This window comes from Panulirus ornatus, chromosome 17 (assembly GCF_036320965.1).
Source record: "Panulirus ornatus isolate Po-2019 chromosome 17, ASM3632096v1, whole genome shotgun sequence".
NCBI lineage: Eukaryota > Metazoa > Arthropoda > Malacostraca > Decapoda > Palinuridae > Panulirus > Panulirus ornatus.
The window spans coordinates 19255381-19267618 of NC_092240.1; the positions used below are offsets into that span (position 1 = coordinate 19255381).

A 12238-nucleotide genomic window follows, 5' to 3' on the forward strand; every position below is an offset into this window, starting at 1 on the left:
GGTGAAAGCTATTATTGTTCCCATATTTTAAGGAAAAGGTGCTAAGGATGTATGTAGCAGTTATAGGGGAATAAGTCTGTTAAATATACCAAAAAAAGTGATGAAAGAATGTTAATTGATAATGATGGAAGTGACTGAATAGAAAATTACTGAGGAGCAAGTGGGTTTTAGGAAAGGTATGGTATGTGTGGATCAGATTTTTTGTAGTAAAGGTGACTGTGGAAAAGTATTTAATGAAAGATGAGAAGTTGTTTGCAGCTTTTATGGCTGTAGAGAATATAGAAGTGCTAAGGATATATGGGGTATGGGACAACTGTTGGTAAGTGTAAAAGCCTTCTATAGAGGAGAAAATGCATGTATAAGAGTGGATGGAGAGTTCAGCTAAAGTTTCAGTGGGTTTGAGGCAGGGCTGTGTAATGTGAATAAGAGCAAGGTTATTGGGTTCAGTAGGGTGAAGGGACAAGTTGATTGGGATGTAATTTGAATGGAGAAAAATTGGAGTAAGTGAAGTGTTTTAGATATCTGGGAGTGGACTTAGCAGTGGATGGAACTGTGGAAGCAGAATTCAGACACAGGGTGGGGGGGAAAGGACAAAGGTTCTGGCAAAGGTTCTGGTAGTGATGGAGAATGTTTGGAAGGAGAGAACGTTATCTCAGAGAGCAAAAATGGGTTTGTTTGAAGGAATAGTAGTTCCAATAATGTTATGCGATTGCAAGGCATGGGCTGTAGATAGGGTTGTACGGAAGAGGGTGGATGTGTTGGAAATGAAGCGTCTGAGGACGATATATGGTGTGAGGTGGTTTGATCATGTAAGTAATGTAAGGGTAAGAGAGATATGTGGAAATAAAAAGAGTATGGTTGAGAGAGCAAAAGAGGGTGTTTTCAAATGGTTTGGTCACATGGAGAGAATGAGTGAGGAAAGATTGACAAAGAGGATATATATATGTCAGAGGTGGAGAGAACTAGGAGAAGTGGGAGACCAAATTGGAGGTGGAAGGATGGAGTGAAAAAGATTTTGAGCGATCGGGGCCTGAACATGCAGGAGGGTAAAAGGCGTGCAAGGAATAGAGTGAATTGGAACGATGTAGTATACCGGGGTTGACATGTTGTCATTGGATTGAACCAGGGCATGTGAAGTGTCTGGGGTACACCATAGAAGGTTTGTGGGGCGTGGATGTGGAAAGGGAGCTGTGGTTTCGGTGCATTATACATGACAGCTAGAGACTGAGTGTGAACGAATGTGGCCTTTGTTGCCTTTCCCTAGTGCTACCTCATGCGCATGTGGGGGGAGGGAGTTGTCATTTCATGTATGGTGGGGTGGCGACAGGAATAGATAAAGGCAGCAAGTATGAATTATATACATCTGTATATGTGTATATGTCTCCGGCATTAGCGAGATAGCACAAGGAAACGGACGAAAGGATAACCCAACCCACCCACATACACAGGTATATACATACATGTCCACACGTGCACATATACATACCTATATATATATTTTTTTTTTTTTATACTTTGGCGCTGTCTCCCGCGTTTGCGAGGTAGCGCAAGGAAACAGACGAAAGAAATGGCCCAACCCCCCCCATACACATGTTTATACATACGTCCACACACGCAAATATACATACCTACACAGCTTTCCATGGTTTACCCCAGACGCTTCACATGCCTTGATTCAATCCACTGACAGCACGTCAACCCCGGTATACCACATCGCTCCAATTCACTCTATTCCTTGCCCTCCTTTCACCCTCCTGCATGTTCAGGCCCCGATCACACAAAATCTTTTTCACTCCATCTTTCCACCTCCAATTTGGTCTCCCTCTTCTCCTTGCTCCCTCCACCTCCGACACATATATCCTCTTGGTCAATCTTTCCTCACTCATCCTCTCCATGTGCCCAAACCACTTCAAAACACCCTCTTCTGCTCTCTCAACCACGCTCTTTTTATTTCCACACATCTCTCTTACCCTTACGTTACTCACTCGATCAAACCACCTCACACCACACATTGTCCTCAAACATCTCATTTCCATATATATATATATATATATATATATTTTTTTTTATACTTTGTCGCTGTCTCCCGCGTTTGCGAGGTAGCGCAAGGAAACAGACGAAAGAAATGGCCCAACCCCCCCATACACATGTATATACATACGTCCACACACGCAAATATACATACCTACACAGCTTTCCATGGTTTACCCCAGACGCTTCACATGCCTTGATTCAATCCACTGACAGCACGTCAACCCCGGTATACCACATCGCTCCAATTCACTCTATTCCTTGCCCTCCTTTCACCCTCCTGCATGTTCAGGCCCCGATCACACAAAATCTTTTTCACTCCATCTTTCCACCTCCAATTTGGTCTCCCTCTTCTCCTTGCTCCCTCCACCTCCGACACATATATCCTCTTGGTCAATCTTTCCTCACTCATCCTCTCCATGTGCCCAAACCACTTCAAAACACCCTCCTCTGCTCTCTCAACCACGCTCTTTTTATTTCCACACATCTCTCTTACCCTTACGTTACTCACTCGATCAAACCACCTCACACCACACATTGTCCTCAAACATCTCATTTCCATATATATATATATATATATATATATATATATATTTTTTTTTAAACTATTCGCCATTTCCCGCATTAGCAAGGTAGCGCTAAGAACAGAGGACTGGGCCTTTTTTGGAATATCCTCACCTGGCCCCCCTCTGTTCCTTCTTTTGGAAAATTTAAAAAAAAAATGAGAGGGGAGGAATTCCAGCCCCCCGCTCCCTCCCCTTTTAGTCGCCTTCTACGACACGCAGGGAATACGTGGGAAGTATTCTTAAAACCCTATCCCCAGGGATATAATAATAATAATAATAATAATAATAATAATAATAATAAACAATAATAATAATATAACAAAAGACAGCACTCCCTAGTTCCTTCTTACATTCCATTTTTTAGAAACTGAAATACAGGGAGGGAAAAGTTTCCAGGCCCCTGCACCTGCTCCCGTTATTTACCTTTTAAGACATCAAAGAAATATGTTGAGAATTCTTTCTCCCCTACCCTAGGGAGCTAGAGATGAAAAGGTGGGAGAAGTGTCTTAATAAAAAGAGTGTGGTTGACAGAGCTGAGGAGGGTGTGCTGAAATGGTTTGAACTTATGGATAGAATGAATAGGGATATATGTGTCAGAAGTGGAGGGAACAAGGAGAATGGGAGGACCAAATTGGAGATGGAAGGATGGTGTAAAAAACATTTTGAGTGACTGGGGCCTGAACATGTCACTCAAAATATATATATATATATATATGTATATATATATATATATATATATATATATATATATATATATATATATATATATATATATATATATATCTATGGATAGAGTTGTGTTTAGGAGGATGGATGTGCTGGAAATGAGATGTTTGAGGACAATGTGTGGTGTGAGGTGGTTTGATCGAGTGAGTAACGTAAGGGTAAGAGAGATGTGTGGAAATAAAAAGAGCGTGGTTGAGAGAGCAGAAGAGGGTGTTTTGAAGTGGTTTGGGCACATGGAGAGGATGAGTGAGGAAAGATTGACCAAGAGGATATATGTGTCGGAGGTGGAGGGAGCAAGGAGAAGAGGGAGACCAAATTGGAGGTGGAAAGATGGAGTGAAAAAGATTTTGTGTGATCGGGGCCTGAACATGCAGGAGGGTGAAAGGAGGGCAAGGAATAGAGTGAATTGGAGCGATGTGGTATACCGGGGTTGACGTGCTGTCAGTGGATTGAATCAAGGCATGTGAAGCGTCTGGGGTAAACCATGGAAAGCTGTGTAGGTATGTGTATTTGCGTGGGTGGACGTGTGTATATGCATGTGTGTGGGGGGGGTTGGGCCATTTCTTTCGTCTGTTTCCTTGCGCTACCTCGCAAACGCGGGAGACAGCGACAAAGTATAAAAAAAAAAAAAAAAAAAAAAAAAAATATTTATTTTTATTTATATATTCTCCCCTATCCCTAGGGATTGGGGAGAAAGAATACTTCCCATTCATTCCCCACGTGTCATAGAAGGCGACTAAAGGGGATGGGAACGGGGGCTGGAAACCCTCCCCTCCTTGTATTTTAACTTTCTCAAAGGGGAAACAAAGAAGGAGTCCTGCGGGGAGTGCTCATCCTCCTCGTAGGCTCAGATTGGGGTGTCTAAATGTGTGGATGTAACTTAAGTTGAGAAAAAAGGAGAGATAGGTAGTATGTTTGAGGAAAGGAACTTGGATGTTTTGGCTCTGAGTGAAACGAAGCTCAAGGGTAAAGGGGAAGAGTGGTTTGGGAATGTCTTGTGAGTAAAGTCAGGGGTTAGTGAGAGGACAAGAGCAAGGGAAGGAGTAGCACTACTCCTGAAACAGGAGTGATGGGAGTATGTGATAGAGTGTAAGAAAGTAAACTAGATTGGTATGGGTAAAACTGAAAGTAGACAGAGAGAGATGGGTGGTTATTGGTGCATATGCACCAGGGCATGAGAAGAAAGATCATGAGGGGCAAGTGTTTTGGGAGCAGCTGAGTGAGTGTGTTAGTAGTTTTGATGTACGAGACTGGGTTGTAGTGATGGGTGATTTGAATGCAAAGATGAGTAATGTGGCATTGAGGGAATAATTGGCGTACATGGGGTGTTCAGTGTTGTAAATGGAAATGGTGAAGAGCTTGTAGATTTATTTGCTGAAAAAAGACTGGTGATTGGGAATACCTGGTTTAAAAAGAGAGATGTACATAAGTGTACGTATGTAAGTAGGAGAGATGGCCAGAGAGCGTTATTGGATTACTAGTTAATTGATAGGCGCACAAAAGAGAGACTTTTGGATGTTAATGTGCTGAGAGGTGCAACTGGAGGGATGTCTGATCATTATCTTGTGGAGGCAAAGGTGAAGATTTGTAGAGGTTTTCAGAAAAGAAGAGAGAATGTTGGGGTGGAGAGAGTGGTGAGAGTAAGTGAGCTTGGGAAGGAGACTTGTGTGAGGAAGTACTAGGAGAGACTGAGTACAGAATGGAAAAAGGACATAAAGGGAGTGGGGGAGGAATGAGATGTATCTAGGGAAGCAGTGATGGCTTGTGCAAAAGATGCTTGTGGCATGAGAAGAGTGGGAGGTGGGTTGATTAGAAAGGGTAGTGAGTGGTGGGATGAAGAAGTAAGATTATTAGTGAAAGAGAAGAGAGAGGCATTTGGACGATTTTTGCAGGGAAACAATGCAAATGACTGGGAGATGTATAAAAGAAAGAGGCAGTTGCAAGAAGTGAAAAAGAGGCCAAATGAGTGTTGGGTGAGAGAGAATCATTAAATTTTAGGTAGAATAAAAAGATGTTTTGGAAGGAGGTAAATAAAGTGCATAAGACAAGGGAACAAATGAGAAACATCAGTTAAGGGGGCTAATGGGGAGGCGATAACAGGTAGTGGTGATGTGAGAAGGAGATGGAGTGAGTATTTTGAAGGTTTGTTGAATGTGTTTGATGATAGATTAGCAGATATAGGGTGTTTTGGTCGAGGTGGTGTGCAAAGTGAGAGGGTTAGGGAGAATGATTTAGTAAACAGAGAAGAGGTAGTAAAAGCTTTACGGAAGATGAAAGCCGACAAGGCAGCGGGTTTGGATGGTATTGCAGAGGAATTTATTAAGAAAGGGGGGTGACTGTATTGTTGACTGGTTGGTAAGATTATTTAATGCATGTATGACTCATGGTGAGGTGCCTAAGGATTGGTGGAATGCTTGCATAGTGCCATTGTACAAAGGCAAAGGGGATAAAAGTGAGTGCTCAAATTACAGAGGTATAAGTTTGTTGAGTGTTCCTGGGAAATTATATAGGAGGCTATTGATTGAGAGGGTGAAGGCATGTACAGAACATTAGATTGGGGAAGAGCAGTGTGGTATCAGTAGTGGTAGAGGATGTGTGGATCAGGTGTTTGCTTTGAAGAATGTATGTGAGAAATACTTAAAAAAGCAAATGGATTTGTATGTAGCATTTATGGATCTGGAGAAGGCATATGATAGAGTTGATAGAGATGCTCTGTGGAAGGTATTAAGAATGTATGGTGTGGGAGGCAAGTTGTTAGAAGCAGTGAAAAGTTTTTATCGAGGAGGTAAGGCATGTGTACGTGTAGGAAGAGAGGAAAGTGATTGGTTCTCAGTGAACGTTGGTTTGCGGCAAGGGTGTGTGATGTCTCCATGGTTGTTTAATTTGTTTATGGATGGGGTTATTAGGGAGGTGAATGTAAGAGTTTTGGAAAGAGGGGCGAGTATGTTGTCTGTTGTGGATGAGAGAGCTTGGGAAGTGAGTCAGTTGTTGTTCACTGATGATACAGTGCTGGTGGCTGATTCGGGTGAGAAACTGCAGAAGTTGTTGACTGAATTTGGTAAAGTATGTGAAAGAAGAAAGCTGAGAGTAAATGTGAATAAGGGCAAGGTTATTAGATACAGTAGGGTTGAAGGACAAGTCAATTGGGAGGTAAGTTTTAATGGAGTAAAACTGGAGGAAGTAAAGTGTTTTTGATATCTGGGAGTGGATTTGGCAGCGGATGGAACCATGGAAGTGGAAGTGAATCACAGGGTGGGGGAGGGGGCAAAAGTTCTGGGAGCATTGAAAAATATGTGGAAGTCGAGAACATTATCTTGGAAAGTAGAAATGGGTATGTTTGAAGGAATAGTGGTTCCAACAATGTTATATGGTTGCGAGTCGTGGGCTATAGATAGAGTTGTGTGGAGGAGGGTGAATGTGCTGGAAATGAGATGTTTGAGGACAATATGTGGTGTGAGGTGGTTTGATTGAGTAAGTAATGAAAGGGTAAGAGAGGTGTGTGGTAATAAAAAGAGTGTGGTTGAGAGAGCAGAAGAGGGTGTTTTGAAATGGTTTGGTCACATGGAGAGAATGAGTGAAGAAAGATTGCCAAAAAGGATATATGTGTCAGAGGTGGAGGGAACGAGGAGAAGTGGGAGACCAAATTGGAGGTGGAAAGATGGAGTGAAAAAGATTTTGAGTGATCAGGGCCTGAACCTGTAGGAGGATGAAAGGCGTGCAAGGAATAGAGTGAATTGGAACGATGTGGTATACCCGGGTCGACGTGCTGTCCGTGGATTGAACTAGGACATGTGAAACATCTGGGGTAAACCATGGAAAGTTTTGTGGGGCCTGGATGTGAAAAGGGAGCTGTGGTTTCCGTGCATTATGCATGACAGGTAGAGACTGATTGTGAATGAATGTGGCCTTTGTTTTTTCTTAACACTACCTCGCACACATGGGGGGGGAGGGGGTTGTCATTTCATGTGTGGCGGGGTGGCAACAGGAATGAATAAGGGCAGACAGTATGAATTATGTACATTGGTATATATGTATATGTCTGTGTGTGTGTATATATATGTATACATTGAGAAGTATAGGTATGTATATGTGCGTGTGTGGACGTGTATGTATATACATGTGTATGTGAGTGGGTTGGGCTATTCTTTCATCTGTTTCCTTGCTGATGCGGGAGACAACAACAAAGTATGATAATAATAATATAATAATATTATTAATATTATCGTACTTTATTGCTGTCTTCCGCATTAGCGAGGTAGCACAAGGAAACAGAAGAAAGAATTATCCAACCCACGCACATACACATGTATATACATACACATCCAAACACACACACACATATGCATACCTATACATTTCAATGTATACATATATATACATACACAAACATATACATATATAGAAATGTACATAATTCATACTTGCTGTCTTTATTCACTCCTGTCGCCACCCTGCCACACACCCTGCCTCACATGAAATGACAACCCCTGCACATGCACGAGGTAGTGCTAGGAAAAGACAACAAAGGCCACATTCGTTCACACTCAGTCTTTACCTGTCATGTATAATACACCGAAACCACAGCTCCCTCTCCACATCCAGGCCCCACAAAACTTTCCATGGTTTACCCCAGACGCTTCACATGCCCTGGTTCAATCCATTGACAGCAGGTTGACCCCGATATACCACATCATTCAAATTCACTCTATTCCTTGCACGCCTTTCACCCTCCTGCTTGTCCAGGCCCTGATCGCTCAAAATCTTTTTCACTCCATTTTTCACCTCCAATTTGGTCTCCCACTTCTCGTTCCCTCCACCTCTGACACACATATCCTCTTTGTCAATCTTTCCTCACTCATTCTCTCTTCTGCTCTCTCAACCACACTCTTTTTATTTCCACACATCTCTCTTACCCTTTCATTACTTACTCGATCAAACCACCTCACACCACATATTGTTCTCAAACATCTCATGTCCAGCACATCCACCCTCCTCCCCACAACTCTATCTATAGCCCATGCCTCGCAACCACATAACATTGTTGGAATCACTATTCCTTCAAACATACCCATTTTTGATTTCCGAGATAATGTTTTCGCCTTCCACACATTTTTCAATGCTCCCAGAACTTTCGTCCCCTCCCCCACCTTGTGACTCACTTCCGCTTCCATGGTTCCATCTGCTGCCAAATCCACTCTCAGATATCTAAAACACTTCACTTCCTCCAGTTTTTCTCCATTCAAACTTTCCTCCCAGTTGACTTGTCCCTCAACCCTACTGAACCTAATAACCTTGCTCTTATTCACATTTACTCTCAACTTTCTTCTTTCACACACTTTACCAAACTCAGTCACCAGCTTCTGTAGTTTCTCACTCAAATCAGCTACCAGCACTATTTTATCAGCGAACAACAACTGACTCACTTCCCAAGCCCTTTCATCCATAACAGACTGCATACTTGCCCCTCTCTCCAAAACTCTTGCATTCACCTCCCTAACAACCCCATCCATAAACAAATTAAACAACCATGGAGACATCACGCACCCCTGTAGCAAACTGACATTCACTGAGAACCAATCACTCTCCTCTCTTCCTACTCCTACACTTGCCTTACTTCCTCGATAAAAACTTTTCTCTGCTTCTAGCAACTTGCCTCCCACACACCATATATTCTTAATATCTTCCACAGAGCTTCTCTATCAACTCTATCATATGCCTTCTCCAGATCCATAAATGCTACGTACAAATCCATTTGCTTTTCTAAGTATTTCTCACATACATTTTTCAAAGCAATCACCTGATCTACACATCCTCTACCACTTCTGAAGCCATATTGCTCTTCCCCAATCTGATGCTCTGTACATGCTGTCCCCCTCTCAATCAATACCCTCCCATATAATTTCCCAGGAATACTCAACAAACTTATACCTCTGTAATTTGAACACTCACTTTTATCTCCTTTGAATTTGTACAATGGCATTATGCATGCATTCCGCCAATCCTCAGGCACCTCACCATGAGTCATACATACATTAAATATCCTTACTTACCAGTCAACAACACAGTCACCCCCTTTTTTAACAAGTTCCACTGCAATACCATCCAAACCCGCTGCATTGCTGGCTTTCATTATCCGCAAAGCTTTAACTACCTCTTCTCTGTTTACCAAATAATTTTCCCCAACCCTCTCACTTTGCACACCACCTTGACCAAAACACCCTATATCTGCCACTCTTATCATCTAACACATTCAACAAACCTTCAAAATACTCACTCCATCTCCATCTCACATATATATACATATATATACATAAATGTACATACATGTATGTATACATACATATACATATCAACATATATACATACACATACACATATACATATATACACCTGTACATATTCATATTTGCTTGTCCTCATCCATTCCTGGTGCCTCCCTGCCCCACAGGAAACAGCATCGGCACCCCCTAAATCAGAGGTAGCACCAGGATAACAGACAAAAAAAAGGCCACATTTGTTCACACTCAGTCTCTAGCTGTCATGTGTAATGCACCAAAACCACAGCTCTCTATACACAACTACGCCCCACAGACCTTTCCATGATTTATCCCAGAGGTATGACATGCCTTGGTTCAGTCCATTGACAGCATATCAACCCCAGTATACCACATTGTTCCATTTCACTCTATTCTTTGAATGTCACCCTCCTATATGTTGAGGCCATGATCACTCAAAATCTTTTTCACTCCATCCTTCAACCTCCAATTTAGTCTTACGTTTCTCCTTGTTCCCTCCACCTCTGACACATATATCCTCCTTGTCAATCTTCCTCACTGATTCTCCATATGTCCAAACCATTTCAACACACCCTCTTCTGCTCGCTCAAACACTCTATTTATTTCCACACATCTCTGCTACATTTCATCACTTACTCGATCAAACCACCTCACCACATTTTGTCCTCAAACATTTCATTTCCAACACATCCTCCTTTCTCCCTACAATCCTATCTATATCCCATGCCTTGTAACCATATAGTATTGCTGGAACAACTCTTCCTTCAGACATACCCATTTTTGCTCTCTCAGATAATATTCTCTCCTTCCACACATTCTTCATCACTCCTCAAACCTTCGCCCCCTCCCACACCCTGTGACTCACCTCTGCTTCCGTGGTTCCATTCGCTGCTGTGTCCACTCCCAGATATCTAAAACTTTTTACTTCCTCCAATTTTTCTCCATTCAGACTTACATCCCAATTAACTTGTCCCTCAACCCTACTGAACCTAATAACCTTGCTCTTATTCACAATTGCTCTCAGCTTTCTCCTTTCACACACTTTTCCAAACTCATTCAAACCTTTGCAGTTTCTCGCTTGAATCAGCCACCTCTCTCCCCAGAACTCTTGCATTCACCTCCCTAACCACCCCATCCAGAAACAAATTAAACAAACACGGGTACATCACATGCCCCTGCTGTAGACTGACCTTCACCAGAAACCAATCACTCTCCTCTCTTCCTACTCATACACATGCCTTACATCCTAGGTAAAAACATTTCAATGCTTCTAGCAGCTTACCTCCCACTCCATATACTCTTGAGACTTTCCACAAAGCATCTTCATCAACCCTATCATATCCTTCTCCAGATCCATAAATGCTACACACAAATCCATCTGTTTTCCTAAGTATTTCTCACACATATTCTTCAAAGTAAACATGATCCACACATCCTCTACCACTTCTTAAACCATACTTCTCCTCCCCAATTTGATGCTCTGTACATGCCTTCACCCTTTCAATCAATACCCTCCCATACAATTTCCCAGGAATACTCAACACACTTATGCCTCTAGTTTGCATGCTCACCTTTATCCCCTTTGCCTTTGTACAATGGCACTATGCATGCATTCTGTCAATTGTCAGGCACTTCACCATGATCCATACATACATTGAATATCTTTACCAACCAACCAACATTACAGTCACTCCCTTTCATAATGAATTCTCCTGCAGTACCATCCAAGCCTTATCCATAGCCTTATCAGATGAAATGTAAGATTACAGGTAAAAGAAGAAAGAATAGTGGAGGGTTAGGTTGAACTTCTTCAATGCTTGTAGTCCTGACTCATAAAGATAGAAAGGTTGTAGGAAGAGGAAAAAATGGTAGACTGAAGAGAATTCTACATCATAACTATAAGAGGAAAGAAGGAGGTGGTGTAGGGGTTAGTCCTGATGTGGATGGTGTCCACACAAAAGCTGTGAGAACCAACAAACAGATGCATGCTTTAGGTTTATGTTGTAGTTACTGGGATTATTGATAATATATTCAGATGCTGTGATCCAGTATTAAACACTGCATAGGCTGTCCTGACACCAATCTCGGGAAACACCAGGGTGTTTATATAACCTATGAGATCTGTAATGGGGTTGCATTATCCAGTTAAGAAGGATAAAAGGATACTGCTACCTTGTACATCCTTTAGCAATTGATAGTCTCTAGATTTAGTGGCATATTGTTGTACTTATCCTCAGCATGACAAGATAAGTGTGTCAAAGTGTGTGTGTAAAATATGTTGGACTAGTTCAGTAAACTGATAATACCACGCAACATCAACTCAAGTAGACTTTTCACCTGATTATGAAGAAAATGCATTTCAGGACCCCAGATGTTGTCCTAAAATTCTTAGCTTTACTTGTCCTACATTTGTCAGTGCCTTGTGCTTGACTATGAGGGTAATTTGATTCATGGTGATTGTGTCACAAATGTTATGAGAAATGTCTTAATTAGTGATTCATATGTCTTGATATCTTAGACTCAATATTCTGCTTATTTTTGAGAGACTCATCATTATGTAAAGATGATTGGCAAGTGGTTTCCACCCTACAAATAAAACATTCTCTACATATTGAGAGC

The 12238-nt window shown here is 41.8% G+C and overlaps 1 protein-coding gene across 1 annotated transcript in view; it reads left to right on the plus strand.

Annotated features, from left to right (window-relative positions):
* LOC139754600 (delta(3,5)-Delta(2,4)-dienoyl-CoA isomerase, mitochondrial-like) overlaps window positions 1–12238 on the plus strand; it is a 132768-nt gene that overhangs the window by 15468 nt on the left and 105062 nt on the right. The gene's annotated exons all lie outside the window — the stretch shown is intronic.